Source organism: Bombina bombina, chromosome 1 (genome assembly GCF_027579735.1).
Source record: "Bombina bombina isolate aBomBom1 chromosome 1, aBomBom1.pri, whole genome shotgun sequence".
Lineage (NCBI taxonomy): Eukaryota > Metazoa > Chordata > Amphibia > Anura > Bombinatoridae > Bombina > Bombina bombina.
Genome location: NC_069499.1, coordinates 516052901 through 516080478, shown reverse-complemented (window position 1 = coordinate 516080478; position 27578 = coordinate 516052901).

The window sequence follows — 27578 nt, the reverse complement described above, 5'->3', positions numbered from 1 at the left end:
TTACAGATTTAACCCCTATACAGTCCCAGCTACAGTCTTTGCTGTGACTTTACCAAGCCCAGAGGGGAATACGATACCAAATTACGCCTTTTAGGAACTTTTCCAACTACTTTCAGGTCCTCACACATGCATCTGCATGTCTTGCTCTCAAAAACAACTGCGCAGTAATGGCGCGAAAATGAGGCTCAGCCTACAACTGGGAAGGCCCTTCCTGACTGGAAAAGGTGTCTAACATAGTGCCTGACGTTGAAAAACGTTCCCCAAGTTTATAAGTGTGAAATATCAGCATAAACATGTATAAAATGTCCAAATAAAGCAATCGATTTAGCCCATAAAAGTGTCTACCAGTTTTATAGCCCATATTAAGCCCTTTATTCTGTTTGAGACTAAGAAAATGGCTTACCGGTCCCCATGAGGGGAAATGAGAGCCTTCCAGCATTACACAGTCTTGTTAGAAATATGGCTAGTCATACCTTAAGCAGAAAAGTCTGCTAACTGTTTCCCCCAACTGAAGTTACTTCATCTCAACAGTCCTATGTGGAAACAGCAATCGATTTTAGTTACTGTCTGCTAAAATCATCTTCCTCTCACAAACAGAAATCTTCATCCTTTTCTGTTTCAGAGTAAATAGTACATACCAGCACTATTTTAAAATAACAAACTCTTGATAGTAGAATAAAAAAAACTACAACTAAACACCACATACTCTTAACCATCTCCGTGGAGATGTTGCCTGTGCAACGGCAAAGAGAATGACTGGGGTGGGCGGAGCCTAGGAGGGACTATATGGCCAGCTTTGCTGGGACTCTTTGCCATTTCCTGTTGGGGAAGAGATATTCCCACAAGTAAGGATGACGCCGTGGACCGGACACACCAATGTTGGAGAAATTAGTTGACTCCTTAGCTTAGATGCCTTCTTTTTCAAATAAAGATAGCAAGAGAACGAAGAAAAATTGCTAATATGAGTAAATTAGAAAGTTGCTTAAAATTGCATGCTCTATCTGAATCACGAAAGAAAAAAATTGGGTTTAGTGTCCCTTTAAAACAAATTATTGGAATATGTAAGATTCATCATTCTAAAAGGATATTACCTTTTATTTTTTTGTTTAACTTAATTAATGCAGGGTCCATTACTTCCTGTCACAGCCCCACAAGCGGCTGGGGTCTCTGAAGCAAGGCAAAGGAGTAGATTAACATTTTAAGTGGTTGTTAGGAGACACCTGCTCTAGCTCTAGTCAGATTCTTGTCCATAGTAAGTTAATTGTTGTTTCTTTTTATCTGTTTCTATTTATGTTTACGTTGCTATAACATAATGGAACACTGTTTCATATGCCTTTAAATTTACCAGTTTAGCCCCAGTTGTATTTATTTATTGTGCCTAAATAAACTCTCTGCTGTACCACACAGAACCATATTACAAGTCTATTCCCCTAAATGTAAAAGATAAACACATACAGTACATAGGAATACCACTGAATCCAAGAATCCATAGATAGGCTACATTCCACGTACAAAACAAATATTCATTGCTTATCATTTCTAGAATATTTTTTAAATATATGCACATAAAATGTCATATAGTACTGAATGGTACAGATAAAATACTTGTGCAATATGAAGTTCCTCTAGATGTTTAAGTGCATAGATACAATAATATAAATCGTGATTTTTTTAAAGAATGAGTCATTTTTTTACCTTTATTACTGTCTATTACTGTCATTTGTAAAGCCTCTCTGTTCTTATCAGCCATATTGCCCATTATCATCCTGAAGAAGACCCCCTTACTGAGCTCTCTACAACAATCTATGACACCTTTGACAGAATAAAACAATCATTTCTCTATGACAACAAAAAAAAAAAATTTGAACCCACAGAGAAAGAAGATCTATTTCTATTTTAACTCTGCAAAGAAACATAGAGTGGATAAATGAATCCATTATTTGCTGTCAAAATCTATTTCATCTTCCTGGAGAGCATAGGTTTTATTAAGCCCCACAGGACGTCTTCCTGCATGTACCATGCAGACGTGGCTTTTATTTGCTTTCAAATGTATGTAGGTGAACTATCCCTATAGTCACCTTGAGCAATGACAATTGTTTGCAGACCTCAAAGAAGGCACAGCATCATTAGAGTTGCTTAAGTCACATTCATACAAAAATTATATTAGAAAGTGCTTAACCCCTTAAGGACTGGGCATTTCAGACTAAAACTTCCCCAAAAGACCAGAGCATTTTTAAAATTTTTGCCACCACTCCATTTAAACAGAAATAGAGCCTTGTTTTTTTTTATTTGCCTATCAAAACTATATATAAATATTTTTAGTAGACAGCCTAAAGTATTGATCTAGACCCAATTTGGTATATTTCATGCCACAATTTCACAGTCAAGTGCAATAAAAAACATTTGTTTTTAACTTTTTCACAAACTTTAGGTTTCTCACTGAAATTATTTACATACCGCTTGTGCAATCATGGCACAAATGGTTGTAAAAGCTTATCTGGGATCCTTTTTGTTCAGAAATAGAGGATATATGGCTTTGCCATTGCTTTTTGGTAATTAGAAGGCCACAAATTGCATCTGCGCACCACACTTCTATTATTCAAGACAGTGAAGGGGTTAATCCGGTGGCTTGTAAGGTTAATATTAGCTTTAGTGTAGAGATTACCCTCTTACTGGACACTTCCCACCCCCTGATCCCTCCCAAACAGCTCTCTAATCCTCCCCACTCTAACTGGTGTTGCCATTTTAGGTACTGGCAGCTGTCTGCCAGTACCCAGTTTAAATACTTTTTGTTTGTTTTCTTTTTTTTTATTGCTTTTTTTTCTATAGTGTAGCAGCCCCCCTCATCCTCCCCACCTCTCTCTTCCAAGCGATCCTTCACATAGCCCTTCTGTCATATCTTACTGTATTTTCCCCTCTCTGAGGTTTTTTTTCCAGCAATGTAGTGGCCCCACCCTTTCCCTCCCCCTCCTACCCCCTCTAGCCTGTTTTCAATGGCCTCCAGCTCATTCCCGGCCTTCTCCAGTCTCTCTCTTTACCAGTCACTCTGCAAGTCTTTTTCATGCAGAGAAAGCACAATCTCTCCACTTTTAGTGAGATCACAGCAGAGAGAGGCCCAGGACAGTAGCTTCGTACAGGGTATTATTATTATTATTCTTTATTTATAAAGCACCAACAGATTCCGCAGCGCTGTCCATGGGTACAAAGATAAAAGTACAGTACAATACAATATAAATGACACCAGACAAAGTTTAACAAACAAATACAGGGGGAATTGAGGGCCCTATTCCCGTGGGAACTTACAATCTAGATGGTAGGAGGGTGAGAAACAGGAGGTGGGGACTGGAAAGGTGAGAATGATGTTAGTGTGGAGTTAGATGGGGCAGCAGTTAGGCAAGTAGAATTCATTTGTTACTGATTTGGAGATAGGCTTCCATGAACAGAAAGGTCTTTAGGGAGCATTTAAAGGAGGAAAGGTTACCGGAGAGTCTGACAGCTCTAGGAAGTGCATTCCAGATGGTTGGTGCCGCACGAGAGAAGTCCTGTAGCCTAGCATGGGAGGAAGTAATGGTAGAAAACTATGGTGAATGGGGGAGCGGGCAGCGCCTAGACCTAAGTAATGGTAGAAGATGCAAGGAGCAGGTCATTGTTAGATCTTAGGGGGTGGGCTGGAGTATATTTCTTGATGAGTGAGGACAGGTCGGGGGGGACTGCGTTGGTAAGGGCTTTGTAGGTCAGGATGAGAATTTTGAATTTAATTCTGCTGTGGATGGGTAGCCAGTGAAGGGACTCGCAGAAAGGTGCAACAGATACAGAGCGTCGGGAGAGGTGGATTAGCCTAGCAGAGGCATTTAGGATGGATTGAAGAGGGGAGAGGCGGGAAAGAGGGAGGCCAGTTAGTAGGTTAGTTAGTAGTTTCAGCAATCATAAATGGACGGATTTTGGAGATATTGCGTAGATGGTTGCGACAGGAGGAAGAGAGCAATTGGATGTGGGGTATGAAGGACAGAGTGGAGTCAAGTGTAACTCCTAGGCAGCGGACTTGGGGTAATGGGGAGATAGTGGTGTCACCAACAGTGATTGAAAAGTTAGGAACCGGGGTAGAATTAGAGGGGGGGGGTTAAAAGGAGCTCAGTCTTGGACATATTTATTTTTAGGTGGTGAGAGGCCATCCAAGAAGAAATGCCAGATAAGCAGACACTGATGTGAGAAAGGACAGAAGGAGAGAGTGAAGGGGTGGATAGGTAGAGCTGAGTATCATCAGCATAGAGGTACTAGTTGAAGCCATAGCTACTGATAAGTTTACCCAGTGAGGATGTATAAATAGAGAAGAGTAGAGGACCCAGAACAGAGCCTTGAGGTACTCCAACAGACAGAGGCAATGGAAAGGAGTCGCCGCCAGCAAAGGAGACAGAAAAGGACCTATTAGAGAGATAAGAGTGGATCCAAGAAAGGGCAGTGCCAGTGAGCCCAAGGGAGCTGAGAGTCCGTAGGAGAAGGGGATGGTCAACTGTGTCAAAGGCAGCAGACAGATCAAGTAAGATAAGTATTGAGTAGTGGCCATTTTTTTAGCAGAGAGAAGATCATTAGTAACCTTGGTGAGGGCAGTCTCAGTTGAGTGTTGGGAACGGAAGCCAGATTGGAAAGGGTCAAGCAGTGCGTTGGAGGACACTAAGTGGGTTAAGCGATCGAAGACTAGTTTTTCCAGGACTTTTGAAGCTAGTGGAAGCAGTGATATGGGGCGGTAGTTTGCAGGAGAATTGGGGTTGAGGGAGGGTTTTTTGAGGATGGGGGTGACCTTTGCGTGTTTGAAGGAAGATGGGAATGAACCGGTAGTAAGGGATAGGTTGAATATGTGAGTAAGAGCTGGAGTGAGGGTAGAAGACAGAGAAGGTATTAGATGTGAAGGGATAGGGTCAAGTGGACAGGTAGTGAGGTGTGAGGAAGACAATAGGTAACTCACTTCATTCTCAGCGGTAGGGGGGAAGGTGCTGAGAGTGGTGGAGGGGGTTGCCGGGGCAGAGATGGAAGGTTGCAGTCTTGTGTTGAGATATTACTTCGGATGGTAATTGTTTTGTTGAAAAAGTAGTCTGCCAGGTCTTGAGCACTAAAGGCAGATGAAGGGGGTGGTGAAGGTGGATAAAGGAGAGGGTTGAAAAGGGAGAAGAGACGTTTAGGGTTTGAGGAGTGAGTAGATATAAGCGAAGGGAAGTAGGTTTGCTTGGCTAAGTGAAGGGCAGAGGAGTAAGAATAAAGAATAAACTTATAGTAAAGGAAATCTGATTCCGAGAGGGATTTCCTCCAGGCACGTTCAGCAGAAGCGGGGGCGAGGGGGAGAAGTAGGTTTAGCCTGTATATTAAGCTTAAAGGTGAGCAGATGGTGGTCTGAGATGGGAAATGGGTGACAGGTGGCATCAGAGAGAGAGCAGAGGTAGGAGAATACTAGATCAATAGAGTGTCCGTCACGGTGAGTAGGGAATATGGTGGATTGTGAGAGACCAAAGGAGTTTGTGAGTGAGAGAAGTTTAGAGGCAGCAGGGGCAGATTGGTTATCAATGGGGATGTTGAAGTCTCCCAGGATTAAAGCAGGTGTATTTGTAGAGAGAAAGTTAGAAAGCTTTGGTCCTTAAGGGCTTAACGACCAGTGCCGTACAGGGTACGGTGCTGGTCATTAAGGGGGTAATATAGACCTGATATAGGTTATAAAAATACCAATGGAGAGCTGGTATATGTTCAGCCCAGAATCATGTGTTCTTTATTTGGCATTTACTCCATCAGTGCTAACAGCTTAATTTCAGTTATGTGCAACTTCTGAAAGCAATGCTACCCCCTTTTTTCAAAGGAACAATAATCATAAAATACTTAAAGGACACTCAAGTCAAGCTTTCATGATTCAGATAAAGCATGAATTTTTAAACAACTTTCCAATTTATTTCCATTTTTATATTTACACTTTTGAGTTACCAGCTCCTACTGAGCATGTGCAAGAATTCACAGACTATACGTATATGCATTTGTATTGGCCGAATAGACATAACTTTGAAATTTGCCAGAAAAAGATCTACTACTCATTTGAAGTTCAGACTAAAGGGCCTATTTCTTAAGCCTTGTATGGCCCCAAATGCTGCTGTTTCCACAAGAGCCTTCAGGCTCGCCGGAAACAGCAGTTAAGAAGCAGTGGTCTTAAGACCGCTGCTCCTTAACTCGTCCACCAGCTCTGATGCGTCGGACAGCAATCCGCCCGATCATATACGATCGGGTTGATTGACAAACCTTGCTAGCAGCCGATTGGAACTGCTTGTTGCATATGCTGTCGGCATTTAGCGATGCAGGGCGGACATGATTCGCTATAGTGAATCATGTCCGACCGGGGTATGATAAATCTACCCCAAAGTGCTATTGCATTGTCTTTTTGTCATGTATCTGTTGATTATGCAACTCTACTGTATTTACTGGTCCTTTAAGTATGCACAGTAAAGCAACTTTGAGTTTACTTTCAATATTTATTTTGCCTCTTATTTATGTCTGAAAAGTGTGGATTATCCCGTCTTGAAAACTGAAAGAGCCTAACCTTGTCATATATCTGGTGAATTTGTCATTGTGTTCCACGGTAAAGATAACAGACTGCAGTGACAAGCCCTGTCTCCAGACTCAAGTCTGAATAGGTTCTTACAAAATAAGGAAAGTGATTTCTTATTGTATTATGGGCATTGAAAACAACTACAGTTAACATGGTGTTAATCTGTTCAAATATAATTCATACTCTGCTGATATGTTAATCTATTGGAAGACTGCATAAAAACTTGTAATTACAAGGTGTTTACTGTGCTTTTAATGCCACAATATCTTTGAAAGTTACTGTCATTTTAACTTTTTCACTTCTTTTTGTGCTAAACATATTTGTCATGATGTGTTTCCTTAAAAATGTATTTTTAGACCATAAATCATTTTAATAGCTCTTTTACTTAGTAATATTAAATTACGTCCCAGTTAAGACATCTAAAGCAGCCTACTAATATTCTGCTCCTCTGAATGTTTTAGTTCTTGTATCTATCAGTTGTTTTAAATATTTTTTTTTTTAAATATGTCCCTGCTTGAGCTCACTGGTCAAAGTAAATAGCTGAACTACTGACAGGTTAAGCTCTATATATTGTGCTGTCTGCGTCCGAGAATGCAATGATGCGCCTCCCCCCCAAGTAGTAACATCACTTATTAGCATATCAACCTACTAGCCTGGCCGCTGACCGTACTAAGTCTGCCTCTGTGCATGCAACAATTGCGCAATAAGTTGGAAGGAACTTAGGGTAGAAATGCACTTTTCACACCTTGAATGTTGCCCCTGATCAGTTATGTGTCTTTGTGCATGATAAGGTTATGCTGCTGGGAGCCTATGACTTCCCCCACAGAGACAGAGGACAAGAGTGGCCTGCTTATGACAGTGACTGAAAAGCTGTCCCTTGTCAAGTGCTGCCTAGGTCAATTGGCCCAACTTGGTCCCATGGTCGAGCCAGCCCTGACCACTGACAGATCATCTGTGTTCAGTACATCCTTCTAACTAAAGAAATGGCTCGAAGAAATAACATTTTCCAAGAAAGAAATTTAATGTCTAAAGCGTGCATTGGTTCAAGGGGAAATACTTGCAGACATCTAAGAAACAAATTTAAATTTGAAGGAGGAGAAATAGGCTTGTAACTAAGGCCTGCATGAAATTCCGAATGTCCAAAAGTTTTGACAACTTTTGTTAAATAGAACTGGCAAACTGAAATTCGACCCTTAAAGAAATGGCAGACAAACCCATATCTAAATTGCAGTATTCTAGTAATTCAAAATTAATGCCAACTAAAGTCACCCCAAGACAGATAAATCTAACAAATGTTGTGACAGGTTTTCTGGCTTGAAATAAGGTCTCTACAACCTTATCTGGAAAAAAACCCTCTGTTTTAGAAAGCAGGTGTTCAATCTCCAAGCGTTCAAGTTGAGAGACTTGAGATCTTGATGATAAAGAATACCTTGAGAAAGAAGGTCGTATAATAAAAGAAGAGATCACGGAAGACAACTGGACATACGAATTAGGTCTGCAAACCAAGTTCTGTGTGGCCAGGCTGGCGAGATCAAAATAACTGTCATTTGTTTGATCCAAAAGATCACTCTTGAAAGAAGAACTTATGGAGGAAATATGAAAGCAAATTTAAATAACCAAAGAGCTGTTAGAGCATCGACTGCCTCTGCTTGTGGAACTCTTGATCTTGTTATGTATCTGGGAAGTTTGTTATTCAATTGGGAGGTCATGAGATCTATTTCTGAAAAGTTTCATCTTTCTACTATTTGATCGAATACTTCCCGATGTAGAACTCATTCCCTTGGATGAAGAGATTGACGACTCAGATAGTCTGCTACCCAATTTCCGATCCCTGGAATGTGAATAGATGAAATTGTGCTATGATCTTTCTCTGCAGAAGAAAGAATATGAGCTACTTCCTTAATTGCTAGAGAACTGTGAGTTCCCCTCTGAGGATTGATATATGCCACTGCTGTGACATTTTCCAATTGGAAACAAATAAAAATCTCTGTTTTTAGAAGAGGCCAGCTCTGAAGTGTCATGAAGAAAGCCTGGATTTCTAGAAAGTTTATTGGTAACTTCGCCTCCTGAGAATACCAAACTCCGTAACCCTCCCGGACCCCTTACTGCACCCCAACCTGAGAGACTTGTATCTGGATGAATAATGTTCAATTTGGGTGAATAGAAGATGTTTCCAGAGGGCTGGATTGGTTGTTTATAGAACAAGATAGAGAATTTTTTTAAAGTAAAATCCAAAAGAATCCTCTGAGAGAGTTGATTGAAGTCCTTTTATTGATGAAACATACATAGCCGAAGAGAACTCAGCCCCAGGAGTGTGCCCCAGCAGCACGTATCATCTGTACAAAAGGTGTGGAAAAATACAATTTACTCCTTCAGCGTTACGCTTGCACGGCAGTATATAAAACCTTGGGTTGCCATCTTTTTTTAATTTATTTTTTAAAAAGGGATATTTAGGAATTGACAACATTTCACACATTTCAACAAACAGGTTAATGTGCCATAATGTAATGCAGTAATATGTAATTACTGAATTTAAATATTACTGGTACTACTGAGGAGATAATTTTATGGCAAGAGGAAACATTTGGAAGAGATGTGAATTACTATCATGGTCTACCCAATACATAAAAAACACTGCATAATAGAGCTGCTGCTGCTCTTACCTCCCGACACCTATCTACATCAGACCATTCCATAAGTCTCCTTAGGGTGGCTTATCTGCCCCTACAAAGTCAGATTAACAGATCAGAGCACTGCTTGACAGAACCAAACATCAGGGGAAGTGCTGTGCTTTTGTGAATGTGCATGCCTACAACTGGCAGCTCATTATATACATAAGTGCGCTTCTCACCAGATACCCCTCAGTAAACTATATGTATACATTCTCTCAATCATACTGTTGCCTATCACATATCATCATGGGGTGCTGGGACCTTCACTCTTTTGGATTGCATTGTTCCAGCACGCATGTATCAACCGTTGTATTTTTTAATTTTGACCTTATCAGGAGCCTCACTCACTTAGCTATGGTATGTCACTGGCTACAGTGGTATTGCTCATTTTGCTAAGTGATCTGCACATGATTCATTTGCAGAAATGTGATTTTTTTTTCTTAGCTTTGGAGATGTGAACAATTTATGTGCAAGACTTTTCAAACAAAATAATCAAGCAATATTTTAGTATTGGTGGTATAATTATTGATATTTGTTTCCATGCTTGCTATGCTTGTTCTTAGGTAGTTTATAGTGTTCTAGTAATTTATTTGCAGCTTGCACCAGAAACCCATTAAAATGACTCTTATTTAGCAGTTGACCAGGAAGTTGGCTTGCTTGAAACAGTATAAAGGCTGCAATTTGGCTGGTCAGAGTGCCAGCCCTGGAGCTGATACTCTGTACCACCCTGTGCTAATGACAACTATTCTGTTACATAAGGCCAGCATTTTGATCGCCCATCGTTACTTAGCAACCAAAAAATGCCTTTGTAGCCACTTCTTGTTACTAATTTTCATGTAATTCACAACAGATGGAATGTTAGAATCCTGCCTCCAGTGCTCCTGCTCTTTAGCGCAGGAACTCAGCAGGCCTTAAAAAAAGCAGCCATAAAAAAAAAAAAAATTAGCCCAACTAATGGCAGCATTTTTTTTTTCACACTTGTGTGGTAACCCCCGGGAGAAAATTGGAAGTTTAGGGACATAATACGGGACCTGGAAGACAACTGATTTTTTTGTGAATTATGTAAGAACCCGGGAAATAAGTGAGGGTTGGCAACGTTGTAGAACTCAGAACACTATGCAAAAGGAAGTGGGAAACGGTAGCATGCTTTGGCTCCTCCTCCTGTGTGAGAGAAGCCGATGTGCTATGTACAAAAATTCACAATGAAGAGAAGCCCAAGAACACTGATCTGTGCTAAACAGACAGTGACAGACAAACAAATAAAATAAATGACATGCAAAACATTAACAGTGTCACGATCAATAAATAAAAGCTAAACAGAGGTCCCCACTGCCCCATAATCTCCATTATCCATAGGCGATAATTAACCCCCTGTGTCTATTGTGAATAATCTGCTATATTAAACTCCCCTGGCTATTATGTAGCATAAGAAAATGTACCTGCTGATAACCTGTGGGCTATGTGAGTGTCTATAAGCCTACTTACCTGACAAGCACTCAGACCACTGCTTACCATCTGTGTGAAGTACCTGGGTCCAGTTACAGAAGGTACCGTACCCCGTGGTTAACCCATCCAGTGCTGAGCACATTACAGCAGAAGATATAAAGCAGGAGTATAATCGATGACCCAACAGGAGGAGGCTAAGAGACCAGCCCCTAGGATACCTATGGAAGCGCGCACAAAGCTTCCATGCAATGCGAACGCATACTTATAAAACCAGCGCACATTTGCGTGCACTGGTATTACGAGTGGAGCGCAAATATCCTTTTGGCTGATTTGAATTTAAAGAATCAAATCAGACAATAGGAATGCAAGGTACGCCATTTTGAAACGGCTACCTTGCATTCAATTTCAGTGTACGGCGGTGACTGTATGAAAAGGACGCTCCACACAGGATGTCTTCGACTTCCAGGATGGCTCCACTCCGCGCCGCCGGGATGAAGATAGAAGACGTCCCTGAGATGGATGAAGATATCGCCGCCTGGATGAAGACTTCTCGCTGCCTCGATGGAGATGGATGTCCGGACTTCAGGAACCATGAGTAGATATTCTAGGGTAAGTATTAGGTTTTTTTTTTCATTTTTTGGGTGTTTTTTTTAGATTAGGGCTTTGAGCTTTTATAAAAGAGCTGATTGACCTTTTAAGGGCATTAAAAAAGAGCTTAATGGGGGGGGCTTTTTATTTTTATAGGAGTATTAGATTAGGTATAATTGTTTTTATTTTTGATAATTTCGTTTATTATTTTTGTAAGCTTAGTGTTTTTTATTTTTTGTAATTTAGTTTTTATTATTTTTGTAATTTTAGATTTTTTTATTTTTTTCGTAGTGTTAGGTTTTTTTAAATTTGTAATTTAGGTTTTTTAATTGGTAGTATTTTTTTTATTTTATTAGAATAGTAATGTTAGGTTTATAGTAATGTTAGGTAAGTTTTTATTTATTTTAAGATAGTTATATTGTAATTTTAATTTAAAGTTAGGGGGTGTTAGTTTTAGGGGTTAATAGTTTAATTTAGTGTTTTGCGATGTGGGGGCCGGCGGTTTAGGGGTTAATAACTTTATTATAGTGGCGGTGACGTGGGAGGCCAGGGGTTTAGGGGTTAATAACTTTATTATAGTGGCGGCGATGTCGGGGAGCAGTGGATTAGGGGTTAATAGCTTTTTTATAGTGCCGGCGATGTCTGGGAGCGGCGGATTAGAGGTTATTAGGTTTATTTAATAGTCGCAATGTGGGTGGGAGGCAGATTAGGGGTTAATAAGTTTAAACACCACAGGCACAAATACTGTGACCGATATTAACACCATTTTTAAAAATTTTGAAAAACTCTTAATCTCTGAGACCAAATACAAAATAGAGATATCTTTTTTTTTTTTTTTTAAATGTTTGGAGTTAAACATTGTACCTAAGGGACTTATGATTGTTAAGGAATGTTCATTTAATACAAATTCTAAAGAAATCACAGATAATTGGAATAAAATTATAATTGAGGCATCACAAGAGTTAATGAAATTAATTATTAAATATAGGGAACTCCTCCTAACCCACATAGATTCTGAAATCCTTATTGAAGAAAAAAACATGGAACTATTTAAAGATTCTCAAACATTCAAAGAAAAGCAATGCCACCCAAGCGATCCCCGAAATGGGTACGAATTGTGACACAGCGTCATTAGAATCAGCACAACACACATCTATCACCCAGCCCCCAAATCAGGGAGATTGGATTGAAGTACCCCCTAAAATACACTCCAACAATGAATATATTGGAGGAAGGGGAGGAATTGGGGGTAACAAAACCCCTAGCAACATCCCCTACAACAGAAATAACAGAATGCAACAAAGGAGAATTCAAAACAAAGAACATCAAGGTAACTACCAAGGAGGCATGACCAATAAATTCGATTACAACGAAAGTGATTTTAGACCCCAAACTAGGGGCTATTTCACACATAAAGAAATTGGCAGAGGAATAACCATCATAGATCACATGGTTATTATAAATCTGACAACATGCCTCAATACGAATTTAAAAGAGATTTTCATCCATCCTATTGGTCTAATGGACGTCAGAACAGACCATATCAACCCTATCAAGCCAGAGAGAACTATAGACGACATCACCAACAGGCTAAAGAGAATTACAGACAACATCACATACAATTTGATGAACCTGGATTCATCAACTACAACGAACCCATGATAAAGTACCAACAAAGAGATCCACCTAGACAACAACGACCACATCAGATGGAAGATTACCATCTCCAGGGAAATCAAAGAAAACATAATGAGTGGAAAGGGGACTATAGAGAAACATCGAACAGATTTTCTCCCTTAATGACTCCCTCATTTAGAGAGACGGTCAATACCCCTAGAGAACATAACAATCAAGCATCCTCTTCCAACCTTTTTTTAGAGATGGGTCACAACAACTTACAAATAAGAGAACAAAAAGGAAAAAGAAAACAGGTGATGTTGGAGAATGTGGACACCCCAATAAAAAGAAGATACATCAGGGACGAAGATCAGGGTCCAGATTTAAGAACAGACTCACCAACAGTGAAGCCGAGTGATGTCGACACAAATTCAGACACCGACAAGACTGAAAATGAAGAGAAAGGCATATTCAATTTGAGTAACATCATCTTGAATTCTGAAGAAAAAGCTATCCTAGGGTTAGGTCTCTCCTATGCTCCTTCTAGGGGATTAGACAAATTCCAGACATACCTTAACACCAAGGAATTTGTACACAAACTAACCCTCAAGAGATACTTCCTGAGGTCCCCTGCTGAAAGAAATTTGTCATCTACACCAAGATCCCCAAATGGAGACCAGTTCATACACGTGGTTTGCAATGACATCAAGAGATTGAAATCCAATAAAGCACACAAAAAGAACCTGTGAAAGTGCGAAACAACTTGAAGTAATATCTAAATTGGAACACAACCATGATATTGTTATTAAATCAGCGGACAAAGGCGGACGGATAGTGATATTAAACAAAGAAGATTATGTAAAAGAATCTAAAAGAATTCTGGAAGACAAGGGGACATACGAGATTTTGAGAACGGACCCCACGAATGACTACAAGAACATCCTTGACCTTCTACCTTCTACTCACAGAAGCTAATAACATTGGTATTTTGAACGATAAAGAGATTGGCTACTTGACCATAAAACATCCGAAGATCCCAGTGTTTTACTATCTGCCCAAGATACATAAGAGTTTGGTCAATCCACCTGGGCGACCAATAATATCGGGCATTGGATCCTTGTCAAGTAACCTATCGGAATATATTGACAAAAAGTTACAACCATATGTCAGGGCATTACCATCCTACTTGAGAGACTCCACAGAAGTCTTGAATCTACTAAGAGACATGGAATGGGATGAGAATTACATTATGGTTACAAGTGATGGGACATCACTGTATGCCTCAATCCCCCACGAGAAGGGTATGGAGTCTATCAGCTACTACTTGGACAAAGACGAAAACATGCCTCAGTCCCAAAGTACATTTATTTTGGACGGTATAGATTACATTCTTAAACACAATTATTTCAACTGTGACAAAGTGTTCTACCGTCAAATTTGTGGTACAGCCATAAATTTGTGGTACAGCCATGGGGATCAGATTCACGCCCAGCTATGCCAATCTTTACATGGGCAAATGGGAAACCATTTTCTGGGAATCATGCACAGCAGGCGCGGATCTGGTCCTATACAAGAGGTATATAGACGACCTCCTGTTGATATGGAAAGGAAGTGAAGAAGACCTAAATCACACACTAGAGGTTATGAACCTCAATGAGTTAAATTTGAAATTTACCAACACCATAAGTAAAGATCATATAAAATTCTTGAACTTGGACATCAAAGTGATTAATGGAAAGATAGAAACATCAACTCACTTCAAGGACGTTGATTCGAATAATTACATCCATCAGACAAGCTGTCACCATAGAAAATGGATCTCCAACATCCCAAAGGGGCAGTTGATGAGGATTAGAAAAAACTGCTCGAGTGAAGAAATGTGGATAAAACAGTCTTCAATACTGAAAACAAGATTTCTAGAAAGAGGTTATGATGAATGTCTCATTAATAATACCATCAAAGAGATAAGTGACATTGAAAGAGATAACCTATTAACCTACAAACTAAAACCAGAAGCGAATAAAGATGGCCCAGATGATCTAGTGGTTCCTTTTATCATGCAATATAGTGAAAATAAAAAATCTATCGAAGACATAATAAGAAGACACTGGCATCTCTTGAAAGATGATGATATTTTAGGGGAACAACTCATATCACATCTATGCTTCATTTACAGAAAAGCCAACAACTTGAAATCCATCTTGGCTCCAAGTATCCCCAAGAGAAGGATAGCTTCAAACCTTATAGGAGTACTAGGAAAGAAGCTAGAGGGTTTTTTTTCCGTGCCCTTCCTGCAAGGCCTGTACTCATGGGATGAGAAAAGATACCTGCAAGTCCAAAGTTTCTAATGAAACATTTAATATCAAACAGACCATAAGATGCTCTGATCTATTCGTAGTTTATTCGAATGTGGTTGCGGCTTACAATACGTAGGTCAGACCACCCGAAAACTGAGGGACAGAATCCGTGAACACTTATTACAGATCAAGTGGAAGAAAATAGATCTACCTATATATAAACACTTCAAAGAAGTACATGGAGGCAGTGCCAAAAGCTTCAAATATATGGGGTTATGTAAACTAACAAAGGATTGGAGGGGAGGTGATATGGAATCAAGATTATTAAAAACCAAATCAAAATGGATATTCAATTTGGATTGTATTTATCCTAGAGGGCTTAACGCTAATTTTGAAATAGTACACCTATTCTAGGGTCACAACATTGATTTCATTAGGATTTAGTATCTTAGTCTCCATTAGGTATCTCCTATTCTTCTTCATCCCCCTATTATGGTATTATACATATATATCCAGAGAAGTCATCCATTGCAAGCTGTTTAGTCAGTTTAAACTCTAGTAACTATATTATTAGAATATCTGACTACCGAAAGAGTAATTTTGACTTTCTATTTATTTATTTTTTGGTCTTTTTTCCCTTAAGTTACGCTGGTTTTTTAAAAAAAGGTCAGATCTTCTTACACATATCATCCGATATATTGTTTTTATATTTTTCAAGGTCTAAATGTGATGATCAAAATTTGGAATTTAATGTAACTTATTGCATAAATGTATTGTATATTTTAATTGTCTCATTGATTTAACAAATTTGTAAGTCCTGAAGTATATGAGCCAATGATCCTCAATATATGTTAAAAATGTAGAAAATAAATATCACTCAGTCGGAGTTGCAATATAACTGAATTTAAGCATATTCTGAATCCGATTAGTGTTGTAATGACACTCTATATGACGATTATCAAAAGGGCCAAATTACCTATAATAATTGAACTCCGCTTATTTATATATTTATATTTCTAATAGGATTGGTACCAAAATCCGCTTCACAAAATCTGACTTATCTCACTTGCCCTCATCCCTCTTAGATATGCCCACAAACAAAATGGATCCGCGGTAACCGGAAGTAACATACCGGACACATCCGGTAACTGAACTTCCGGCCAGGATCTACTTCTGGTCTTAAACCAGGAAGTGCGGCTAAGAATGGCGGATGTTTGACCTTTCAGGTATAGATTTTGGCACTCTTTTTTGCCACGAGTAAGGTTTGGCGCCTTTTAGACTAACAACTCCCACATCAGAATGTATATTAGGTGAGTAAGTATTTGAGCCTTATTATGTCTTGAGAAAGGCCCCATCCAAGGGCCGAAACGCGTAGATGATCCAGGAAGGATCTTTTAAGGCTCATATACTATCAGGACCACGGCAATTTGGGTAAGCCTACCACCAATAGATCTTATCCCATAGGCCTTTTTATGAGTGCAATCTCTCGTTTATCCCTTAGGATATCGTTTCCATTTCAAACCAGGACACCGGATCATCACCTACTTAGGATTGTCTTATTGAGTCAGGACTTTGGACTTTACTGGACTCACTTTTGGGGACATTCTTTTATTATTATTTATTTGTTCAATAACCTGTCAAATTGAATTGTTCACTATTATATCTGTTATATGTATTATATGTATAATTTAGATGTTTTGTTAGTATAGTTCTATTTTCACTCGTACCTTAGGAATAAGGGTTTTTATTCAAACCGAGGTGGCTAGCCCCACACTTGTGGTAATAGTTTATAACACAAAACTGTTTCAAACACACTGTCTATTCCCATTTTTATTTTTGATCATACCGGTAATTGATCTCCATTTCCCTCATTGTTTCACGTCAATCCTTCACATTATTTAACTTTTTTCATTTTTTATTATCCACTGTTTGACGTAATATTTTCAGAGGTTTGTGGTTCTTTAACAAAAGGTGTTTTTTTGTGTGTGTGTTTTTTTAACACAAAGGATTGCAAATTTTGTTTTGCATTTTTTCACTTCCATTTGACACTTTATATTTGTCTTGTTCACTCTTACTATTGGGTTATATATCAGTGCCTGATTCGTATACATTATTATATCAATGCCTGATTCGTATTATTGATACGATCCATTTGTATTTCTTAATACGGTATATTGGTCAACTTCTTCGGAACACGAGAAGATTACCCACTATTTTTAAAAATCTTTTATCAGCATAATTTTTATAATTAGTACGCTTTTGCCTAGGCAATTTTTAATATCTTATTTTTTGTACTGTATTTCTATTAGATAACTATATCCCTAGTTTTGAGGTCTGATGGTCATATTGACTTTCAATAGTTTTTATGTATGATTTTATGTATATGTTAATAAACATTTAGAGCAACAAACCTGTTGGTGGAGATAATTAATACACCATTAAAATACTAATGGTGGTGTCGGTATATTAACCTGTCGTTTACCTTAGCCTGTGGCGCTCCTATACAAACCGTACACATCAGTTAATAAGTTTAATATAGTGTTTTCGGTGCGGGAGGGTGGCGGTTTAGGGGTTAATAGGTAGTTTATAGGTGATAGTGTACTTTGTAACAGTTCAGTTATGAGTTTTGTGAAACACTTTTGTTGCGCAAAACTAAACTACTGCTCTCAGATGGCGGTATGGATCGTATCGGTATAGGCTGTAACACAAGCATTTTAGCCTCAAAGCACAACCTGTAATACCGGCGCTATGAAAATCCCACACAAAAACATAATTTTTTTTGTGCGGAATGGAAGTTGCGTTACAGGCTAAAATGCTTGCGGTATAGCAATACCGACATAACTCGTAATATGCGTTACCATTTTTTCAACGTTAAAAACCGTAACGCAAAACTCGTAATCTACCTGAGAGAGTATTTAGTTGTGTTAGTTAGAGAGACCATGCCCTGGAGAATAAACATTCTTGAATTATAGTCTGTGGAAACGCAATCCATAATAGACATAGCAGTGCGAATAGCATTACTACATTAGCAAAGATGTGGGAATGACAACCTATCAGCAAATATATGGCTGAAATAGCTTAAGAAATTAGAAGAATTTGAGAGATCTGTATGTGAAAATGTACTGGAGTAACATATGACTTGGTTTAAAGAGACTGGAAAGTCCCTTCCCAAGCACTAGTTACTGAGGATAATTTTATTTGCATAAAATATATGAACTTTATGAAAGATTGCTTGGAAAAGGTACCCATTAGCCAAAACAATTAGGAGAATGAAATGTCAGAAAAGGGTCAGAGAAGAGAGAAAAGTCTCATCCTAGAGGAGCAATACAGCACATTGCTAACAAATGTCTGTTAAGGGAACACTGTGTTTGATCTGAGACGAAGGTGGGCACTGGGCATAGTTCTGACCCTGATAGCAATAGCAGGGTCATGTGGTCTGTTAGGTCCCAACTACAGTTTTACCTTGATCAATTGCTGACCAGAAGGTATTTTTTCCAGTGTTTATTGAGAAAAAATATTAATTTACAAGTACAAATAACAAGGACAAATTATAACATTAAATTAGAGAGTATACTGGAACCATTTTTAAAAAGTTAAAATGACAAATGTAAGAAAAGGAAAAAAAAAAAAACATTCTACATACGCTTTAATTAGCCAGAAGGTAATTTATTCTGGAGGATAGATGCAGCCTGGCACGTCATGCTTTGCAGATATGTGGAAGCAAATGAGTGGTATAGGATCAAAGCTAGAACGTCTCTCAACCATGGAAGCAGTATGGGGTGTCATGCAGACCCAGTGAATATGTGATAACATATCTTCATAGTTTACAGCTACATTATATAGGAATGGTAAAGGCCAGATAATAAGTACTAGAGGGTTACAGTGGGGTTACAGGCTTAAGAGTAGACCCAAGAACGACAACCAGTAATGGTTTCCATTATAACACAATATAGAAACTTTTAATAGAAGACATGGTCTAGCCCGATGATGGCGAACCTTGGCACTCCAGATGTTTTAGAACTAAATTTCCCATGATGCTTAAGCACTCTGAAGTGCAGTTTAGCATCATGAGAAATGTCGTATGGAAACATATGGAGTGCCATGGTTCACCATCACTGGTCTAGCCTTTACTCCCCTTTAAATGGTTTAGAAACTAGCATCACAATTTGATGCGGCATTTGCATTTTGTACAATTTATTATGTTTAAAGAGTATCAAGTCTACCTTAGTATGAGGGAGTGAGATCGCTACTTACATATGAATCTAAGCATCTGTCCGCCTATACATTTTCAGATAAATGCAGGCTCTGTGACAGATTATGTAATATATTATTTAAGGCTGCAACAACTAATCTTGAGATTGAACATAAAAATAGTTGTCAACAAATCTCATTATCGATTAGGTGGTCTGTGATTAGTTGGTCAGTTGTACGAAACAAGCTACTTCACTCTGATGAACTCCTATTGTGCAAAAATGGTATTAATTTATTTTTACTATCTGATTACTCGGCTGATTATTATCCAATTAATTGGATAAAAAAAAAAAGTGAAAAAAAATAATAAATACCATTTTTTGCACAATATATATGTAGGAGTTTATTGGAATGGAGCAACTGGTGCTGTGCAACTGACCAACTAATCGCAGACCACCTAATTGATAATGAGGTCTGTTGACAACCTTACAGATTAGTTGTTGCAACCATAATATTTTTTAGCAAAGAAAATAATTTTGAAAAAAAAAAAGGTTATATTTTCATAATAAGAATTTATATTGACATGTTGTTAATGCAATTAATCAGTGCCCATTTAAACTGTACTATATTGTGGCTATACTGTATACTGTGCATGCTGTAGCAGAAAAACAGTTAATTTGCTGATTTAATACCTGCTAGTGCTGACCAAACACTTTACATTGTAGAAGACACTGGCTAATACTTCATGCTGATCTAAGCACAATGATCTCTAAATAGAAACTGTACAATGCAGTTGTACAGAAACCTGAGAAATACATTAGCAACTGGCATCATATGCAGCTGCTTCCTGAACATATAAATGACTGCCTCTTACAATAAGTGATAGGAAGCAAATCAATTTATATACTTTTACACATAGCCTTAAAAACATACACATTTTAAATTGAATACCGAAATTAAAAACTGGTGACAAGCTCACCATTAATATTCTTTGCTCATACTTTTCTTTTTTTAATAACTGTTGAATGTTTATACCAAGAGAATATGCAGTGAAGTGAAATACTTAATAGTACAAAATCAGAGCTTTCAAAGTCCTAGAATTTGTTCTATTGTCACATGGTGCTCTATACCATTGTTTCTTAACCACAGTCCTCATGTACCCCAACAGGCCAGGTTGTCATTATAGCTGAACCAGTGTGCAGGTGGAGTAATCAGCTTATGGGTGTAAGCAGGTTAGTAACCATGGTGTTACTATTCAGCTGATTACTTCACATGTGCACTGGTTCAGCTATAATGAAAACCTGGCCTGTTGGGGGTACTTGAGGACTGTGATTGAGAAACAATGTTCTATACCACTATACAACATTCCTCTTCTTTTCCACATAGTTGTTCTAAAACAAGCCTTAGATCCTGCCTTTAGCCGCTGGGTTTGGAATGAAACATATCAGTTGGGTCAATTCTAATCCACTGGTAAATCCAGTTATGGTTTCCAGTTACTTTTCACTATGTACAATTCACCTATACTTTACATAAGATGATTCAGCAGTGCTACTCCAATCCACTCCATTAAACATTTTTGAGTATCTTCTCATAGAATTTGGTACTTATTTCATTTCAGCCTCTCTTTTCAAATGGCATGGATTTATCACGGTGCTTTCTTGGCATAATAAAAACTTCTTGTGTTTGCTCAGTAAACTTAATTAATTTTATTTTCATGCTGTTTTCATGACAAGGATTTCCATGCATGCTCAGTTCTGTTTTAAAGAAAAAAACTTTTATCTTCACATTTTCAGATCACTTAGTCACTCGCATTCAGTTTACACAAAAACAAAGAATTCTACTTAGTAGTTTGATATGATATATATATACAGTATATATATATATATATATATATATATATATATATATATATATGTTATGAGCAACTATGATTTTCCTGGTCCTGATTTGCTTCTGTTACTGACTCTCTTCGTTCAGTCTTTTCTTCCCTTTTCTTCCATGATTATTACCAGTTCCTTATAGCCCCGGTTCTGCCCTGCACTGTCACTGCTGCTGTCAGTGTTTTGTCAGATGACACCTTAAATTCCTCTCACTGCAGCGCGTTTTTGGATTGGATAATATCCAGCACGTTTTTGAATTGGATAATTAAAGCTATTTGGATGTGTCAATGAGTATTGCTTCCAATCGGAGGGTTGTGTGGTACTTGCAATTCACATTCATTTTCAGTTTATAGGGGGCATTCGGGGTCCTACACAGTATAGCGTTTTGTGATAATACCGCTCATGTCAGCTATGCAAGCATAGTTGACATGAGCGGTATTATCACAAAATGCTATGCTGTGTAGGACCCCAAATGCCCCCTATAAACTCAAAATGAATTTGAATTGCAAGTACCACACAAGCCCTTTAAGGACTATTGGTAGTTTATTGATAGATTGTTTTTTTTTTTATTTTGGGGGTTTTATTTTGGGTTTTTAAACGGGGATATTAGAAAAGGAATAACTTTTTTATTTTGGATTATTTTGTTTGTTATTTTCTGTAATTTTCCCTTTTTTATTTTTTGTAATTTTGCTTTTTGTATTTTGTGTAATGTTAGGGATTTTTTAGTAAATTATTGTTTTTATTTTTTGTAATTTTTTTATTTTTTAATGTAGTTATTAAAGGGACACTGAACTCAAATTTTTTCTTTCGTGATTCAGATAGAGCATGCAATTTTAAGCAACTTTCTAATTTACTCTTATTATCACATTTTCCTTATTCTCTTGGAATCTTTCTTTGAAAAGTAAGAATGTAACTTTAGATCCCGGCCCATTTTTGGTGAACAACCTGGGTTGTTCTTGCTGATTGGTGGATTAATTCACCCAACAATAAATAGGTGCTGTCCAGCTTACTGAACCAAAAATTGGCTGGCTCCTTAGCTTAGATGCCTTCTTTTTCAAATAAAGATAGCAAGAGAATGAAGAAAATTTGATAATAGGAGTAAATTAGAAAGTTGCTTAAAATCACGTTCTATCTGAATCACGAAAGAAAATTTTTGGGTTTTGCATGGCGTTTTGATGTGTCGGTTTATTTTATTTTTTCCGTGTAAGATTTTTACGTGTGAATTATACATTATTTTTTTTAGGTACACAGAAATATCTAGCGCTGTATTGTGGGGGCTAGGGACCCACTCTGTCAAGGAGCTAGAGGTCATTTATCTAGCGCTGTAGGATATTAGCTAATATTTAATTATATTTTTTTAGGTACAGGCAAACTACCTATGATATACTGGTGTAACTGGTGACGCCAGAAATGTGTAGTTGCACACATTTCCGAACCTCGCCAGTTTGTTCGACTTACGGCAGTATATCGTCTGGCGGTGTGGGTTATGTGATTCCCTCGATGTGTAAGGTGAACTTACAGGCGACGTGGGTTTCAGCAGTTGCACTGAAACTTACTCCACATGTGTAATCTTGCCCATGGTTCTCTTCTTAGGTGCAAATTCGCCTTATGGATAAATGCAAAGATATTACCACATAGGTGCTTGTGAGCTCCACCTTGTTAGTATAGTTGGCGGAACTGTTTTTGTCCTATCAGCTAGGCCTTATTTGATAGGTAAGAGTTTTAACGGACAGTCAAGTCAAAATGAAACTTTCATGATTAGGCTAGAGCACACAATTTTAAACAACTGTCCAAGTCACTCCCATTATCTAATTGTGCACAATCTTTTTTAATTGCACATTTTCTGAGGAATCAGCTCCTACTGAGCATGTGCAAGATTCACAGAATATATACGTATATGCATTTTGGGATTGTCTGGTGGCTGTCACATGATGCATTAGTAAGGAAAATGTCATTAACTGACATTGGCCAAACTACTACCTATTTGAAATTCAAACTAAATGTTTTTGTGTTGTCTTTTTATTATGCATTTATTGATTATGGGTTATTTTTTAATTTCTCAAAAAAATTAAAAAATTTTTTAGAAGAAAACTGGGAAAAAATGTTTGTATTTTTTTCATGGCTTCAAAATTCCTGGAAATTTTTACATCTCTAGATACAATACAGGAGTTCTACAAAGTCCTATTTTCTTTGTCCCAATATAAAAAAGCAAGTCAATAAGGGTATAGGAGGAAGCTTCCTATACATCCAGAAGTGGAAATAATATAAAACAAAACCATTCTAATTGCTAAATTATACCTCTGCAGCACAACATAAGGACACTTTCTGGAATAGCCATGCTTGGATATTCTAACACCCAATTAATTATTATTTAGATTAGGTATGGCCAACTGGTGACCCATGCTCTATCTGAAGTATGCAGCCCTCTATATTATTGTTTTGGCTCCAGGGAAACAATAGAGTTAAGAACGTGCGCCATAGATGGTATGGTGCCAAGTAAAAGCAAAGCTAAACATATGTGTTTTGGGACTTCTGCTTGGTCCTCAAACTCAAATGAGCCCTCTGTGGCACTGGGAATTTTTAGGAAATGTATTGTTTGTGTGTTTTACACCCATAAATACATATGCTGCCCTCAAAGACCATCAAAATATTGATCTGAAGCCCCCATGTGTTAGGAAGTTAGTCCTCAGTGATTATTGCTCACGGACATCATTACTTAATTAAAGAAAATTATGCAGGTAAACACATTTTGTCTAGTTAACCTATGAAAAGTTTATCACAGCTTGGAAAATTATTCTACTGATTTCAGCCACACCAACATACATACCACTCAAAAATAGACTACACCAATGCTGGATGCTCAGACTGGTATTGGAAAGTAAAAATGGCTGATAGGACATTAAACCGTTCTAAACCTCACATAATGACATAACTGGATACATGCAAGTATAGGACCACAGAAATTAACAAAATGGTATAGGGTGAAAAAAAGAACACAGCAACAAAAAAATAACGGAAGAAGCAACAAACTGTGACAAACATACATACTTATTTGCTGACAAAGAAGAAAAGGATGTTGAAAGACGTGTCCTGAGGAGGGGTGTAAAGCTGAATGTGAAGTTGCAACATTAAAGTCAAGGTAAACTTTGATGAATGAAAGCCCGTTTTTTTTAAATACTATTAAAAACAGGGGCACTTCCATTCATCAAAGTTTACAAAGCAGCCGTTTTGATTAAAAACTTACCTCTCTTCTTTGCACAACCAGAGCAGCTTCCCCCCACCTGGAGATCCTCTCTTCACACGTCATCAATGCCTAATCTAGCTTCCTCCAATCACGGCTTTCCCCCCAGGGTAGTCATTGCCTGAGGCCATGCTGTGATTGGAGGAAGCTGGATTAGTCATTGATGACGTACGTGTGAAGAGAGGATCTCCGGGTGGGGGAAGCTGCTCTGGCTGTGAAAAAAACCAAAGGTAAGTTTTTAATCAAAATGGCTGACTTCTAAACTTTGATGAATGAAAGTGCCCCTGTTTTTAATAGTATTTAAAAAAAACGGGCTTTCGTTCATCAAAGTTTACCTTCACTTTAAGTCTTTGTCTACAGATACATTGGAGATCTGTACTAATTGTATAATTGACTTTACAATTGAGACATTTTGAGCAAGATTACATGTTGCACGACAAATCAGTTGTATAAACATGTTTTTTTCACATTTGGGGTTGCGCAGCTTTTACAAGTTGCAAAATAACTTATTTTGCATGTGAGTTAAGCCACGTAGTGAAAACCACGAAATTGCATGCACGTTCACGTGTTCCCCAGAGAAGTCAATGGAGAAGACAAATAGAAAAAGAAAAAACCCTAATATGTTGCACAAAGCCCATGACATATTCTCCTTCAAAAGTGTACATGAAAATGCGAATATTTCATATTGCAAAAATGTTTTCACAACGGAATATGTTCTATTTATTTCTAAAAAAATATTTCTCTATATATTTTATGATATTTGGACTGATATATCTATTTATAGCGAGATATGTATATGAATATATATATATATATATATATATATATATAGATATCTCGAGATCTATATGCGAATATCGCATTGAAAATATTGAGATATTGTTTAATGTGCATAAGATTGTAATGTAAATTTTTTTCATTATCGCCATAGTTAAAGGGACAGTCTAGTCCAAATCAAATTTCATGATTCAGATAGGGCATGTCTTTTTTAACAACTTTCCAATTTACTTTTATCATCAAATTTGCTTTGTTCCCTTGGTAGTATTTTTGAAAAGCTAAACCTAGGTAGGCTTATACTGATTTCTAAACCGTTGAAAACCGCCTCTTAGCTCCAAGCATTTTGAAAGTTTTTCACAGTTAGACAGTACTAGTTCATGTGTGTCATACAGATAACATTGTGCTCACTCCCGTGGAGTTATTTAGGAGTCTGCACTGATTGGCTAAACTGCATGTTTGTCAAAAGTGCTGAGATAAGGGGGCAGTCTGCAGAGGCTTAGATACAAGGTAATCACAGAGGTAAAACATATATTAATATAACCATGTTGTTTATGCAAAACTGGGAAATGGGTAATAAAGGGATTATCTATCTTTCTAAACAATACAAATTCTGGTGTATACTGGTGTAGACTGTCCCTTTAAACATATCTGAATACATATAAATCCATGTTTCTCTATGTATGTGTATGTTGGTCAATGTAAATCCATTTGCCAGCTTTCAGCTGAAGAGTTCCAGCCATCCAGTGGGTTACTGAATAGTGCTTGTTTCTTTGAGCTATGGTAGTACAGTAAAGTGTTAGTATCAAGTATTGAGAAGATTCTAGGAAGAACTTTGTGAACTGGGTTATGCTATTTTTGTTCTCTTCTTTGCTTGTTGAAGAACTTAATTCGGAAGGACTTTTTCCATCTGCATTAACCCCTTAATGACCAGAACATATCCTGTATGTCGCTGGTCTTTCTATTGGGTGTGTTTTTCAATAGCGGTGAGACCGCACTATTTTACCAAGCCCGCGCTATTATTCCAACACAAACCACTAACGACCAGCGACGTGCAAGGTATGTCATGGTCATTAAGGGGTTAATACAGAATCCTTACCAATAACACAAATTGAATATTATTGGTTTGATTTATTTTGTATACACAATTGTTCTGGTTCACACTTTAGTTTGTTTTTTGCAATTGAGACAAATGTCCAGGCTCCTATGAGATAAAATCAGGGAACATTTTAATATTAAAGATGGGTATGAGGGACACCTCCTGCCTAAGCATTTTAAGGAAGCATATGGGAATACCAAAAGATTGTTATTTTGGAGAATTAAAAAGGTTCCCAGATTACAGAGGAGGCAATTTAAAAAAGAAACGTTTGCATATAGAGGTGGAATTGATTTTTAACTTTATGACTTTAAAACCAAGTGGTTTGAACGCAGAATTAGATTTTTATAAAATCTCCTGTCACACAAAAGATTGCCAACTAATCCAAAACACATTAAAATATGCCTAGATTACGAGTTTTGCGTTATGAGCTGTGCGGTGCTAACGAACATTTTTTCTCACCACTCACATACCTGCAGCGCCGGTATTACGTGTTTTTAAAAATCCGGCGTTTAAAGTCAAGAAGTGAGCGTAGAGCAAAATTTTGCTCTATACCGCACTCCAATACCAGCGCTGCTTAAGTCAGCGGTGAGCTGGTTATACGTGCTCGTGCACGATTTCCCCATAGACATCAATGGGGAGAGCCTGCTTAAAAGCACCTGCTTAAAAACACCTGCTTAAAAGCACCGTAAAACGTAGTAACGCAGCCCCATTGATTCCTATGGGGAAACGAAATTTATGTTTACACCTAACACCCTAACATGAACCCCGAGTTTAAACACCCCTAATCTCACACTTATTATCCCCTAATCTGCCGCCCCCGACATTGCCGACACCTACATTATACTTATTAACCCCTAATCTGCCACTCCGGACATCGCCGACCCCTACATTATACTTATTAACCCCTAATCTGCTGCACCCAACATCGCCGACACCTACATTATATTTATTAACTCCTAATCTCCCTCCCCCAATGTCGCCGCAACCTACCTACATTTATTAACCCCTAATTTGCCGCCCCCAACGTCGCTGCCACTATATTAAATGTATTAACCCCTAAATCTAACTCTAACCCTAACACCCCCTAATTTAAATATAATTTAAATAAATCTAAATAAAAATTACTATCATTAATTAAATTATTCCTATTTAAAACTAAATACTTACCTATAAGATAAACCCTAAACTAGCTA